Source organism: Phocoena phocoena, chromosome 4 (assembly GCF_963924675.1).
Source record: "Phocoena phocoena chromosome 4, mPhoPho1.1, whole genome shotgun sequence".
In the NCBI taxonomy this organism is placed as follows: Eukaryota; Metazoa; Chordata; class Mammalia; order Artiodactyla; family Phocoenidae; genus Phocoena; species Phocoena phocoena.
The window spans coordinates 107577037-107591741 of record NC_089222.1 but is presented as its reverse complement, the minus strand read 5'-3'; the positions used below and the strand labels follow the sequence as shown (position 1 = coordinate 107591741).

At 32.6% G+C, this 14705-nt stretch overlaps 1 protein-coding gene across 2 annotated transcripts in view; it reads left to right on the top strand.

The window, feature by feature from the left end:
* The window catches only part of CADM2 (cell adhesion molecule 2), a 244690-nt gene that overhangs the window by 169892 nt on the left and 60093 nt on the right, over positions 1–14705 (top strand). The gene's annotated exons all lie outside the window — the stretch shown is intronic.

The following is a 14705-nucleotide window of genomic DNA, read 5'->3' as shown; positions in this document are numbered from 1 at the left end:
AAAAAAAAAAAATTACACTTTTGAAATGTTTGCACTGTAGAGATTCCATTAGGAAAAAAGGTACCATTTTTTCATTAACAAGCTCAGCAATGGAAAAATTGATCTGTTAAATTAGTAGCCATAGTGATACTATTAATTCCTGTGAGCACAGTAGGTTTTTTTTTGTTTTTTGCTTCTGTATAATAAATATTGAAGTTACTCTCATGTTATTATTGTTATCATGCTATTTCTTTCTTTTGAATGGTTAATTACTTCCATATTAATGGTCTTGAAATATGCTGTTCCACTGCTGTTTTTACTATTTAGAGAACTGAGATCAAAGGAGATATTCATTCATTCACCAAATAAGTATTTAGCATTTATTCACTGAGTGCAAATGCACTATAGGAGCAAAGGTGGATATCACTCAAGAAGCTTAGAGTTAAACATGAATGATAAGCATTCAAGTAAGTATAGTACAAAAATCAGAGTTATAGGAGTATGGCTATACAATGATGTAGATATTCAGAGTTTGTGACAACATGGTCCAAGTGTCTGGAATTAAAAAAAAAAAAGTAACACAGTACTTCTGGATTATTTATAAACAAATGGCATACATCATAAATAGAAGTACCCACCAGTGCCAGGTACATAGATATATAATAAGTCAGAGTATTATTATTATAATATTACTAGTAGTCTTATGATACCTTAAAGCAATCTCAGTCCAGTGCTCTGGTACAAAATTTACCCAAAGGTTGTGTACAATTTACTGCCCATAGTCTTCCCTGAATGGTACCCAGAGCATAAATTAAGTTATCCCTATTGAAGAATGAGAAAATTCTATATTCTTGTTAACTAAGCAATAGAGAAGATCATTAAAAATCAACACTACAGCAAATTAGTAATATAGAGAGAGCAGGATAAAAGTTATAATCACCCTTGTTTCTCTGATGCAACATCAAGTTCAGAAAGTTTAGGTAAAATATCCTCTCCTCAAAGAAATGCTACCCAGATCTCCATCTTTTCGTATAGAGATCATAGAAGATACCTATTCATCACACAAGGAATGGCTGCACAGAAGTGAGAATGACCTGAGATTAATCTTATTTTGTGGTTGGGGATGATTCAAGTCCTTATATTTATTTGTCATCCACTTATTTAAAAAGTATTCTTTTGAAAGTGTCAGAAATTTATAGTACCTGGGAAATTTTGAAAGAATATCTATGAAGAGTGGAAAACATAAATTACCACTTCCCCCCAAATCCTATACTTCTTCCTCCTCAACTATCCCAAAGCCTTTGATCTCCCTTCACACTTATGCTAGAGAAAGGCATAACCACGCCTCAGAATACATATGGAAGATGGACAGTGGTGCTGGAACTCTTTTACTATCATCTGCCCTCCCCAGAATTCGGGAAGAAATACAGTAATACAAGTAGAAAAAATGAGTAACTTATTTCTTCTTCTGCCAGTAGCTGTACTAACTATGGCAGGTCCACACTGTAGAGAGGAGTAAGGGAGAGTCCAGTGTGAGCTTCAGTGGAGAGGACACTCCACTTAGGACCCATCTCAGGGCTGTCTCACACAGTCATGGCAGAGTTGAGATGCACTATTCCAGAACTTTGTTCATGATACTCACCATGTCTCTTCAAATTTACTTTTCGTAGTAGCCCTTATATGAAATTTAAAATTATCTTACCACTACTTTTATTCCATTACTTCACTGTTTTTGACTTACAGAAATAAGCTTTTATAACAATTCATTACTTCTTCATTATCTTAACTCTTACTATTCTTATTTTGAATAAAATTACCCACTATGCACCTTTCCACATTTTTACTTTTCTTTATATGTACATATTTAGCTTTTTCTAGCAAATTTCATATGTAGGACCATATAAAAACAAGTAAAATTTTTCATAACTAGTATTATTATTATAGTAGAAAGTGAAATAGTATAAAAAGCTTGTTTATGTAATGCCAATCAGTTTACTGACAGTTGCTGACTTTGTATTCCTAAAATATCACTTGACAGTTATGGTTTGTTTTATATATTTATTCATGTATCTATTGAAATGAATACTGATGAAAAATGTGATATTGCTTTTTGTTTGTTTGCTTGTTTCCAGGATAATTTACCTCAAAAATATAACACATACATAGAATAAGATCCATCACATTTTATTGTTAGCTAGTAAGAACATTTATAAAAATAGTGTTTCAGGTTTTTAATTTTTATAGTAAGAGAATATTACTGCTAGAAATATCTATGTGTTTTCGTTTAGTGAAAGGTATCAAACTATTAAATATGCCTTTCCAGCTTAAAAAAAATTGATACAACTGCTACTTTCGTTTCACTTTACCTTTATTGTTTAATAATAAATGTCAAAATTATGCAGAGGCAGAATGTTGTACACCAAGATATTACAAATTCCTGCATCAAACCAAGCTTCCAAACTTTGTTGTTCATTTAGATACCCATCTCTTTCAGAGACTACAGGTAAATGCAGGTTCACTTCCCATCCCAGGTGCTGATTCTTCCTTTCAGTCAATTTGTTTACCATGGGAGAGAGGGAAATTGTGTCATGGAGGGTAGCCTTTCTTTCACTTTAACACACATTTCCAAACCATCTGTTATCTCCTTCAAATACTTAACTAAGGTACAAGATATAAATTCAATTGCTTTAGGGTTTTAGTTCCTGATCCTAAACTTAGCAAAATAGATAATACATATATAGATGCATGCCATACTAATTATGAAACAGATTAGGAATATCATAAAGTAATATCCTAAATTTGTGTTTAAATTTGTCTTACTCTAGAGCTAAGCAAATATGATTATAATACATACTTTCCTAGTCTTAAGGTATATATTTTATATATTCCTTCTATGATTATCAATGATTTGAAAGCTAATGAGAACTCTCATTAATTAAAATTAAGAGTGTACTTCTGTGCTTCATAGTAAATATGTAGCTAGACTAAAAATTTGGCAGTCACACTTACATTTACTGTTATAATTATCCAGCAACAAAACATTTAGAAACATTGAGAGTCTACATGATTTTTTGCTTAGCTGTGCTGTTAGGAAAGGTAATACAGATCAAAATGGAAATAAGAGAGTGAATCTTTGGGCTCAGATGAGTGGGTGGGGAGCAGGAAAGAGAAGACTGGATTAATGGACAGATGTACAGCCAGCCTAGCAAACATTTGAAAGGGATTCAGCTAAAATCTGTTTCCTCACATGGAAACAGACCTACCAGTTGGTAAATTGATTCTGTGTGCTCATAATGAGCATTTTTCCTTTGGAGATGCTTTCTTTAGAAGCATAGATAGAAAAATATACGGTGTAGGAAGAAAAGGATAGAAAAGACATCCATGTGGAACAACAAAGAGTGCACTGATGGAAGAAGCCTATGGCTGCTGCTCTCATCTCCAGTTGAGAGTTTCCAGACAATAAACTAGCTGGATGAGTCTTAAAACAGTACCTTCTTTAATCGCTGAGATAAAACATAGCATCTCTGGACATGAATAAGCAGGGAGAGCTGTGATGCCTGTGGGAAAGCAGTACCTCTGACTGGATGAATATGCTGTTGAACTCTGCAGAGAGAAGTGAAATGGGATCAAGTAGTGGAGACAGGGGCACTGCTTTCATTATAAAGCATTTTGAAAAGTGGATATGTACAGGCTTACTCAACATGGAGTTGAGGCTAAATTTCATTTCTTTAAGATGAGCCTGAAGTGGATAAAGTTTCACCTTTCAAGGTAAAAATTCATTGAGATACCACTCTGAAGTACATGTTTCTGTGGTACCTAGATGGATCACTGACTAAAGTGTCCATGCGGAAAACCCTCATTCCTGTCTGAAGGGAAGAAAGACTCCACCACCCAACAAATCCAACATTTAAAATGTTTTCCCTTGCACTCTTTATATATGATCTTTTCTGTCAATTTCAGAACAGAAGGGTTATACCCATGGCACTTAGTCTTTCTATATATTTTTTTATGTGCAAAAAAGGCTAGATTATAGCTTTATAAAATGTATAGAGCTCTTCTCCCCAAGTATATATGCACTAATTCATTAGATAAATTCAATCAATATTCAATCACCCATGGGGGGAAATTGTTGGCATTCCTTTTTAGAAACAATGGCATGCCTAACTAGAAGAAGATTTTACATAAAATCTGCTTTGTAGCTTCTTACAAAAATGTAGTTTTCACAAACATTGTAACAACATATAACATACTTGTTCCAGAATCTAAGAATTATCCTTGAATCCTCTCTGCCCTTCTTTCCAATTCATCAGCAAGTTCTGCTGGTACTGTTTCCAAACCATTCTCCCAGTCACTTATGACTTTATTTTAATTCTCTGCAGGACATTTACCATTATTTGGTATTTTAGTTGTATATTTGATTGTAGATATGTACATGTACATGTATATGTGTATTATACACATGTACATATATTGTATATGTATGCATTTATGTTCATATGTTATATGCACAAAGCAGAAATCTTATCTTGGAGCAGTGCCTTCTAAATAGCAGGTAATCAAAAATATTTCTTTAATTAAATTTATTTATCTCTCTGTTTCTCTCTTTCAACAGAAGAAACCTTAATAAAATAATACACATATGTATGTATAGATACATATATACATACATAAATATGAACAAACCCACATTCATATACATATATACACATATACACCTAAGTGTATATGTGTGTATGTGTGTGTATACACTGCCCTAACTTCTGAACCAAATCAGGGTAATGATATTCATTCCTTGGTCACCAAAATCAAGACCTTTAACTTTTATCCAATATTGGGAAAATAAGTGAGATGTATTTACTTGGCAATCCATATGTAAATGCCACCTTATGGATTTAAGCAGTGCACAGTATGAATAACTGTGTATAGAAGAATTCACATATCCAGTAGAAATCTTTGAAATTAGAAGAGTTTTGCAATTGACTTCACATGTCTATCTTTTCACAAAACTCTATGACGATAGCTAACTTAAAACTGGATTTGTTTTTTAGAAATCTATATCCTTTCCCTTTTTTTTAAATATATCATCTCTTATAAAGATAACATTTATCTTTAAATGTAAACAGATGTAAAACTTCTCTGATGCATGGCCTGAAAATCCACATCACAATGATATTACTACTAGTAATATTTTACTATTCCAGGAAATGTTTTCTTGAGTATCTGCTGTATATAAAGTGCTAGGCCAGGCACTGTAGATCCTATAATAAATAAGTAAACACTCTCAATTATGCCTGGACTTCTTAGTAAAAATAAACCAGTGAGGTGTTTTCACTCATATGTTTTACCATGATGCAATATCACAGATGTTTCAAGGTCCCCTCATTAATTGTAATATTTCAGGAGACATAGCCAGGAGAATATGAAATTCCACGATTAGAAATATATTACTTTGGTAAAATGTTCACTTCTTTATTGAGCCTATATTTTAAATATAAATAATTTGGGGAAGGTTATCAATCTGTGTCACCAAATTCCATGTGTGAATTAGTTTATTAAATAAGCTTTTTTAAGGTTAAGAAAGACCCTGCTTTTGCATGAGAACTCTGAATTCTAGGGTTACAGGTGATAGGAGGGCATATTAAAAGTGGAGTTCAATAGGCATTTCTTCACAATTCTGCTTAACATTATTCTTAGTGTTTATTAGGGATTATCTGTTGTGGATACATCCAAGAGACTCTATTTATTAATATGCTTACACAAAAAGTATCTACAAATAGCCCTTGTTGATTTTAAGTTACAGGATAGCAAGTTTATAATAATATATTTGAAACACTCCCAAGTTCTCCTTTAATTTTCATTTAAATAAGCTTTTATATTGCAATATTAGATATTCTATTTGAATGCATTTTACTACCTTAAAAATCGATCAGACAACAAACATATATGTGAAAATTAGAATTTACTAGAATTAGTGCTGTGTAATAACTTCCAATTTAATGACAGCATTTTTTAACTTATACAAATTGGTAACATAGTACAGTAGCACAGTTTAGTTAAGCCTTAAGGATATTTAGTTCAGGATTCCAGAACCCATTGTTACTCTTTTATGGAATTTGTGTATTAAATAAGAAGAGGAATAATTTATGAATAAATGACCAGGTCTAAACTCTGTTTTTTTAGATGAAGAAGCATAGATTCAGAAGGATTAAATTATAGGCAAAATGTCTCTCAGTTATTTTATCACAAAACCTAAATGAAAAATCAAAATATCTGGATTTTTCAATCAGTAATTTTCTACTATATCATACTTCCCCTTGTGTATATTTATATTTGATTTAAGTTTCTCTTCTAATGGGCGACAGTACTGTTCTCTCGGAGGAAACTGACATCCTCACAGAACTTAAAGTGTTTGATCAAATCATCTGATTTACTTTTTGGTAAAGAACTTTTAGGAAAGAACTCCTAGTATGGAAGTAGGTGGAGCTAAATTGTATGGAATCATCCACTTCAAAGGCATTTTTCCCCACTTTAAATTTCACTTTCCTTTGTCAGTTTGGAATGTAAAAGTGTATTTTAAAGAAAAAAAATGCATACATTTTTTTCAAATGACAAACTGATTTTATTCATCAACTTTTCTTGTAATTACGTATGACTTTTGGTTACCACCTACAGTTTAAAATTGCAGTACATTTTATTTTTCATTTTTCAAAAACAGCTTTTTTTTATTGTATGAGGATTCCATTTAGTATGTGAAGCCAGTTGAAGCTATCAGAGGAATGAAAAGGGATGCATTCAAATCTAATTTTTAAAAGGGTTCCTTTTTATGAAGCAGATGAGGTTACCATACAGCTCTGGAAGAAGAGGCATGCTCTGGCTAGTTGAGGCCTTGTCAACCTGGTGGCTGTCATTTAAGTAAGAGCCTTGGTACTGTAATCCATTCTTATGCTATAACCCAAATAGGCTGCTACATGTAGCTGAATATAATGGGAACAGATAAATGTCCTTCTCTGCACAGGCAAAAAAGCAAATACAGTAAACTTTTCCTCTTACAATTGCTTCCAATGTCAGTGCAATTATCAGTAAAGTTAAGGATGCCTGTTATTTTTAAAATTAGGATATGCGAATAACTTCTCTCAAAAAGACACTTCTTACCTTAATACTTCTAGTATACATCGAGTTCTGACTAATAATATTCCACTAATAATCTTCTATATCTCCACTAATAATCCTTGGTTTGAATTCACTCTTGATTATCCTGGGACCACCCAGGGGAGTTAGTGACATAAAGCAGAAAGGAAGTAGACATATGGAGTCCAAACTAAATGGTAGCAGTTTTTCTCCCGATTGAACACTAGTCCTTAGAGAGAAACAAGCAGCTTGGGCTTCTGGGACCCTTTAGACTTAATTTTGCTCTGAAAATCCATTCTGAATGGGCCAGAAAGCAATTTTTAAAAAGAGAAACTGCCACAAAACAAAAGAAGTTGACAAGTTAGAAATTATTGTACACTGAATTTGTAGAGAACAGAACATACCTTTAACCTGAAAAGCTCGTTACTGGAAAAAGGGTGCTGTACCACTCTTCAGTTTATTGTATACAGTGTTTGTTGGAACTGATTTCATTTTGACAAGGTTATACAGGATCTGTTGTGCTCTAGTAAGCTCCAATAACAAAATGTGGTTGCATTTTTCGAATTCCTTCATTAGGATGTGAAAAAAAGGGCCCCTTTTCTATTATTTTGAATTGGATATTGTGATTTAGAGCTCTAACACTTTTAAAAACACTGAAAGACTGCATTTGGAATATAAGATTCTTCAGTATGCTGCATTTTAATTTTCTAAATTATTTTTTAGACTTGAAGACTCTTAGCAGGAATTCCTAAAAATTACCTCATGAATGGTAAAAGGAGGAGAGAGGACAGTCTTTTACAGAGATTAACCATGTGTAAGGCTCAATTACTGTTTCATGTTATTAAAAGTGATACCATTTCCTATCTATTGACAACATTGCTATTACCACCAAAAGATGCATTATTTATAAAGCACCAGTCAAATTCAAAGCATAGAGCTAGGTGCCCTAAGGAAGCACTGAAATATACCATGGAGTTGATGTCTAATTCTTCTGTTAGATTATCATCTTATTGGTTCATGGAAAAAAAAAAAAAAAGAAAACACTAGTAGTCGTTAAGTGCCAAGTGAAAGTGATAGCCTTCCGGTTTTCAACCACTGATTTAATGAAGAGCTCTGATATGTATTCTACTTATGGTGAACTTTATTATTAATAAAAGTTAGAATAGTTGAGTGTATTAATTGATTATGTTAATTAGAGAAAATTTTTAAATGTTACCATAGTGCTACACATGTATTTTGATAAGTAGGGAAGGAGAGAGAGAGCTATGTAGCTAGTGAGAGACACATAACACTGGATGTGTTCATAGTAGTGTGTCATGAATGTAAACATCTTTGTCATGGCAGAGGGGTATAGATAACAAAATGAGGGAAGCAGAGGTAAACTCAGAAAACACAAAAAGTATTCAGAGAAGGGAAATCAGTTGGGTTTTATTTGGTCAAGGAAGTCTTCACAGAGCAGGTAGGAATCAGGCTGAAACTTGAGAGTGGTGTTTCACTAGGTACATCAAGAAAAGGGAGACTATTCTAAGATGAGATTGGGTGATACTGAGGGTTTGGGTCAGAGTAAATTTGTCCCAAGTCAAAATTATATTTTTAAAAACAAAGACAAGTTGATTTATAAAGATTGAGCTTACAGTTTATTGGAAAGATAGGTACATAAATATACATGTCATGGTCATATAATGTATAATAATCATGTGTAGAGGTGTGTGCAAAGTGCTTGAAAGCACACTGAGGGAAGGTATTAACTTTACAGAATTGGGGGATGCTTTACAAATGAGATCATATTTAAACTGGACTTGAAAGATAGATAAGAAAGAGAAAACTAATGTTGTGAAACAGGATGTGGCTCTGAGAACATGGCAGGAAAGAGAACAGAAAGAGCTGAGTCTAGAACTTGGGGAAAGCACTTGTGTCAGGGAAGATGTCTTGTGCTCCAGGCTTTGCTTTTCTGTTTATGTTAACTTGGTACTATAAGAAATAAAGAAAAGAAGCCAGGCATATATATGCTCTGAAGACCTCAAGCCCCTGTTGTTCCAGAAAACCTTAACATTGAGGTATCTGAAGACAATGGTGGGTGCAGTTTGGAGTTCACATCAGAGTCATGTAGGTTAAGCAGGAGACATGGTGGACTGATGACTTTATCATAGCAAAGTTTAGCCATGGTCTCCGGACACAAAGATTTTAGTTTCCTGATTCAACAGCTTTGTTGTGTGAGCTAAAATTGTGTTTCTGCAAGTGAATAGGTTCTTACAGAAGTAACGCACAGTATTTACACTGCATTTATTTGTAACCCAACATTCACTCACATGAGTAACTTTTGCAGCCTACTTAGACTTTGTCTGCACTAATATGCAATTGTGCAATTGACTAGATTTGGGGTTCTGTCTGATATTATTGAAGTACTCCTGAGTTTTCCTTTTATGTCAGAATAACACTTTATATATATTACAAACAAAATGAAAACTGTAATTTATTTTAATTCACATCTTATGTGTAGGTAAAACTATAAGCAAATATTTTCATGCCTGGGACCTTTATTTTTCTCAGTTTCCTATCAATAAAAATGCTCAAATTTTTCCTTTAAAGGACATCCCTGATTTTACTATGGTTACTATAGTTTTCACTAAAACTATAAAGTTTTAGATAGTGAGTCATAGACCGCTATGAATTAATTTTAATATCTTACTTAAATCATGAAGCTATTTTAGCAAGATTTATCCATTTTAGTATATAGAGTAGTTCCCTAAGATTTAATGTGCTAGGCAAAGATTTTAAACACATAATCACAATTTCAGAGAATCTGGTGTTACACATTTGTATATATTGTGATAAAAATTTTAACAACTTGAAAATATTTTTATATCATATTCAAACAAATTTATTATTAACTAGAATATGCTTTTATTTCTGATTTTGAAGAACTTTATTGAAATTTCTCTTGTTTGGATTTAAATTATATTTGAATAATTTATCTGTATTTGCTAATTTATCTGATCAGATCTAAACTAAAATTGAAAAATAAAATCTAGTTATTTTCACTTTGTGCACTTCTCAAGATACCTTTTTTTATGCACTACATATTTTATCAATTACTAACTTCATTATTTATACTTTAACATCTAGAAAATATATAATACAGTAAATTTCTTTTGTAAATTATAAATGATTAACTTCTTATTTTAACTATTTTTTTTTTCAGGCAAATTCAACAGTATTTGATTAAATTAACATGCTCTCCAAGGAATATGACAATAAAAATTTGAGCCCATCTTTGTATTGTAGAAAACAGAGATGAAATATCATGTAGTTAATTGACTGACCTGTCTGTTAGACAGTTATCATTCCTGAATTTTAATATTCATAAATTGCATACCATTAATTTTTCTATTTTTTATTTATAGTTATCTTAGTGTCCATTTAAATCATAGGATGTAAACATGTAAGACATATATTAAAATCTTCTAAATTTAAGTCATATTCAGCAAATTACTTATAATATTAATATGATTGCAGAATATGTGGCTTTATAAACAGAATTAGTAAATTAATGTTGAACCAGGAGTAACTTACTTTTATTATGTGTGTGCACATGTTTGTAATTCTTCTGCATATGAATCAATATATTTTTATTCTTTGGAGACATAAAAATGGATGTGTCTTGGGGACAAAATTACCTGCATTTTCTATCCTGTACTATATTTGATTGAGTATTCTTTGTAGTAACAACATAATGGTTTTTAAAAGGTACAGAATTCTAGATACCTTAAAACTAAGGCAAATTATTATTACTCATGTTTTCAATTTCGTACTTCCTTATGAAAATGTAGCTTCAGTCTCATAATCAATGTTTAAATAAAAGGCCAAAAGTGAATGCATCAAACCAGGACCTTTAAAATAATTGCTGAATGTTTCCAAATGTTGCCACTCATTTGTAGGAGAAAAACTAGGGAGTTGGGTATTTGGACTTAGGAAGACAGCTCAAAATTTTACTAATTTCTGCCTTGACAAGAGTTACAATCAGGGCTTCCCTGGTGGTGCAGTGGTTGAGAGTCCGCCTGCCGATGCAGGGGACACGGGTTCGTGTCCCGGTCCGGGAAGATCCCACATGCCGTGGAGTGGCTGGGCCTGTGAGCCATGGCCGCTGAGCCTGCGCGTCTGGAGCCTGTGCTCCGCAACGGGAGAGGCCACAACAGTGAGAGGCCCGTGTACCGCAAAAAAAAAAAAAAAAAAAAAAAGAGTTACAATCATACAGATAAAATAAATGATCTTGAGATGGGAGTGTTAGAGAAATTTCTCTTTGCATTATACTTAGGTTTAAGAAAATTTTCTCTATAATATAACATATTTATACATATGTGTGTAATTTTCAAGATGAGGAAACTCTATCTCAAAGTTCTTTCATCCATTAAGTGGGGATAATAATAGACAACTCATAAATTTGTTGAGATCATTCACCACTGATCACAATGAGAGTTACTTAGTGAGCCCTCGTCGTCTTACACCCTTTCTTGGAAAGTCTCAAATCAGTTGAAACTGAAGAGAGTTCATAAGGTGGTGTGGAATACATGAATCTCAGGTCAGGCTCACACAGCTTTCAAAGTTGCAGGATATGTAGGCAAAGATTCATTTTGTTAGCAAGGAAATTTATTGAAGAAATAATTTGTAGGTTATAATCTTGTAAATGTATCCTTCAGAAAATAAAAATTGTCTGTATGTATTAAACACAGAGAAGATTTTTTTTTTGAGCAGAAGTAATGAAATATTTTAGTTCTATATTGACTAGTTGACCTGTCAAAAAAGTGAACTTTTCTAGATCCCCTAAAATATGTTTTATTTTTATAATGCTATGAACAAATTCATTTAGTAAACTTTTGTTGACCTTCTAAATTGTGCTAGGGTACCAACAATAAAGTAGGGAGAGTTCTATTCAAAGATTAATTGTCAAGTGGAGAGACTGACAACAATAAAATCAGAACAATAGAAAGTTTAGGTAAGAGAAATATCACACAATTTCCTTGGCCTTTCTGAGAATTACAACTAATTCTAACTAATCTTACATTGTTGAGTTGTAGTTGATTCTGATTAATCTCCTGGTATTGAATGTTAAGATTATTTCAACTTTTGCTATTTCACAATAGAGTTGAAATAATTGGATGGACATGAATGTGTGATAAAAAGAAAGAACAGAATGATGAAACCCTCAAAATTTTTGCAAAAATGAAAGTGTTTAAAATGTTTCAGAACATGTAGGATGAAATAATGTTACTAGTGATTAAAAATATGTAACAGTGACTGGGAGACATTTCTTATTTGACAGGTCATTTTCTTGACCCAGTTGTTGTATCGGCCAAGGCTCTTTCCATCAAATTGCTTTTAGCCAGTTTGTTTTTAGGTACATATGAAGTCAAGGGGAGAAGATGAGAATGATGAGCAGATAAGCAGGAGCCAGACTATGAGTCAATAATGGTTAGTGGTGTTATCTCATCTATCTGGACCCTGTAGAAGACTCTAGGACAGTTCCCTTAAAGTGGATCAACAATTATTAAAACTACCCATTTTTTAAATGTTTTTTGAATATTAGGCGAAACCCTATATATCATGCATCTTCATATGGGAAATAGGATATTGTTGGTTTATATAAGAATGCTCATGAAAATATATAGACTATCTCCAAAACAAATCAGAGTTAATTATTACCCATCTTTGTTGATATGAAGTAAGGAAAAAAATCCAAACAATATAGGGTTTTTTGGCTTAAAAAAAAAAAAAGTCTGTTATTTGCACTCCAGAATCAAATAATATAGCTGGTTTTGAAACACTGCTTTTCAGATACAATGAAATTTTATTCTAACCCATTTTCTGAGAGCAAATAATGTAATATTTTATAATCAGTGATAGGTTTGGTAATCTTGGGTTCTTTCCATGGAGTTTTAAAGGACTAATATTATTGTATATTCTTATATTTGTTAGCCCCAGAAGATATTTCCCTTTGCACTAATGAAATACATATATTTTGAGATCCTAATGAGCAGATGATTTTGCTAACAGACAAAGAATATATTATTTTCTATTTTGGAAATGCGTGAAAATTAAAATTACTTTTTTTAAATTTAGAAAATGTCTTTCATTTACCTCCAGCCTGCCTAAACTATTTAGGAAAGCTTACAATGAAAATAAGAAGTTATTATAGAAATTAGTAAACAAGAAGCATATGTGCACATATACATAATATTTATTCATTTTTAATGTTGTTGAAGTCAGTTCTACTTTATGATCATGGTAATCGCACTCCAGACAATACCCATTTTCTCTAGTGATTAATGTAGCACCATTGGGTTTTCAGAAGGTTGTTTTCTTAATGTGACTGGCCAGGAAACAGGTGTAAACATAAATACCAAAGATAAGAGAGTGATCTCATGCTGTTTTCTGATGTCTCCAGCATAGAGAATTCAGCAGGTTAAAGTCTGAGGATTGAGTAGGGCTGTTTATCAGAAGTAAGGAACTAGAAAAAATTGGTGTGACTCAGAGACTTTAACTGAGAGAATGACAGGAAGCTTTTTAATAGCAAAATAATCTGTCAAACACTCTGAATATATAGGAGCTGTGTAGCAAACATGTGAAATCAAACCCCAGCACAGTAATTAGAGGTAATTTGTGAACTGTTTCTAATTTCCTCACTGTGTAAATTTTATGCCTATCCACTTGAGACAAGATTTGACTCTCTGAGGATCTTACTGAAGTTCTCATTGCTTGACACTGGCTATATTGTTTCAGTGTTCTCTATGCTGCTTTTCAAAGTTTTAGCTGCTTTTGAGTGAAAGGAAGATTTTGGTGTTAAACTCTAAGCTAATTTTTCTCTTTTTTATGTTCTCTGTATTTGAATCTACTGTCAACTTTTGCCAACTTTGACTGATTATGGACTAGGGGTTGAATATTATGGTTCAGATATATGTTCAATAACTGCTCCTAGGTATGCCAAATAAAATAAGTCATAAACAGCTCAGAATATTGAGTTCCATGCTAGTTGACCCAATACTTGTTAAAGACTCCTAGGTACTGCAAAATTGTTAGAAGGCGTTACCAGCTAATCAGGGTAAGAATTATAAGATTCTAAACTGTACATTAACACCGTTTGTGAGAAAAGGAAAAGCAAAATAATGGTAATAATAATAGTAACAGTTGGCTTCTTTTTTGTTTGTATCTAAAGATTGCTTTCATCCTATTTCCTATCATTGTTTGCCTAAAAAAAATCAGAGTATTTAACATGCATATATTCATCCATCGTTAACATTTCTTTAATCTTATATGGTGGTGTTATTTGTGTTTATTTTCTGTTGTGTTGTTTCTTTGTTTACTTCTTTGACAAAGCATGTCAGCTTCTGTTTTACCTCTGCATTTTGCTACTGCATGTCAAACTTCTTAAACGACTCAGCGAACGAATGAATTCTTGTCATTTTAAGTTTTACTCTAAATATTGCAGGCAATCTGCTTATAGTCAAACATTGCTCCAAGTTTTTGCTTTGTGTAGGAGCATTAAAAATCAATGAAAAACAAAATGACAAGAACTGCGTGGTACCGCCAGCTTTGTACCTGAT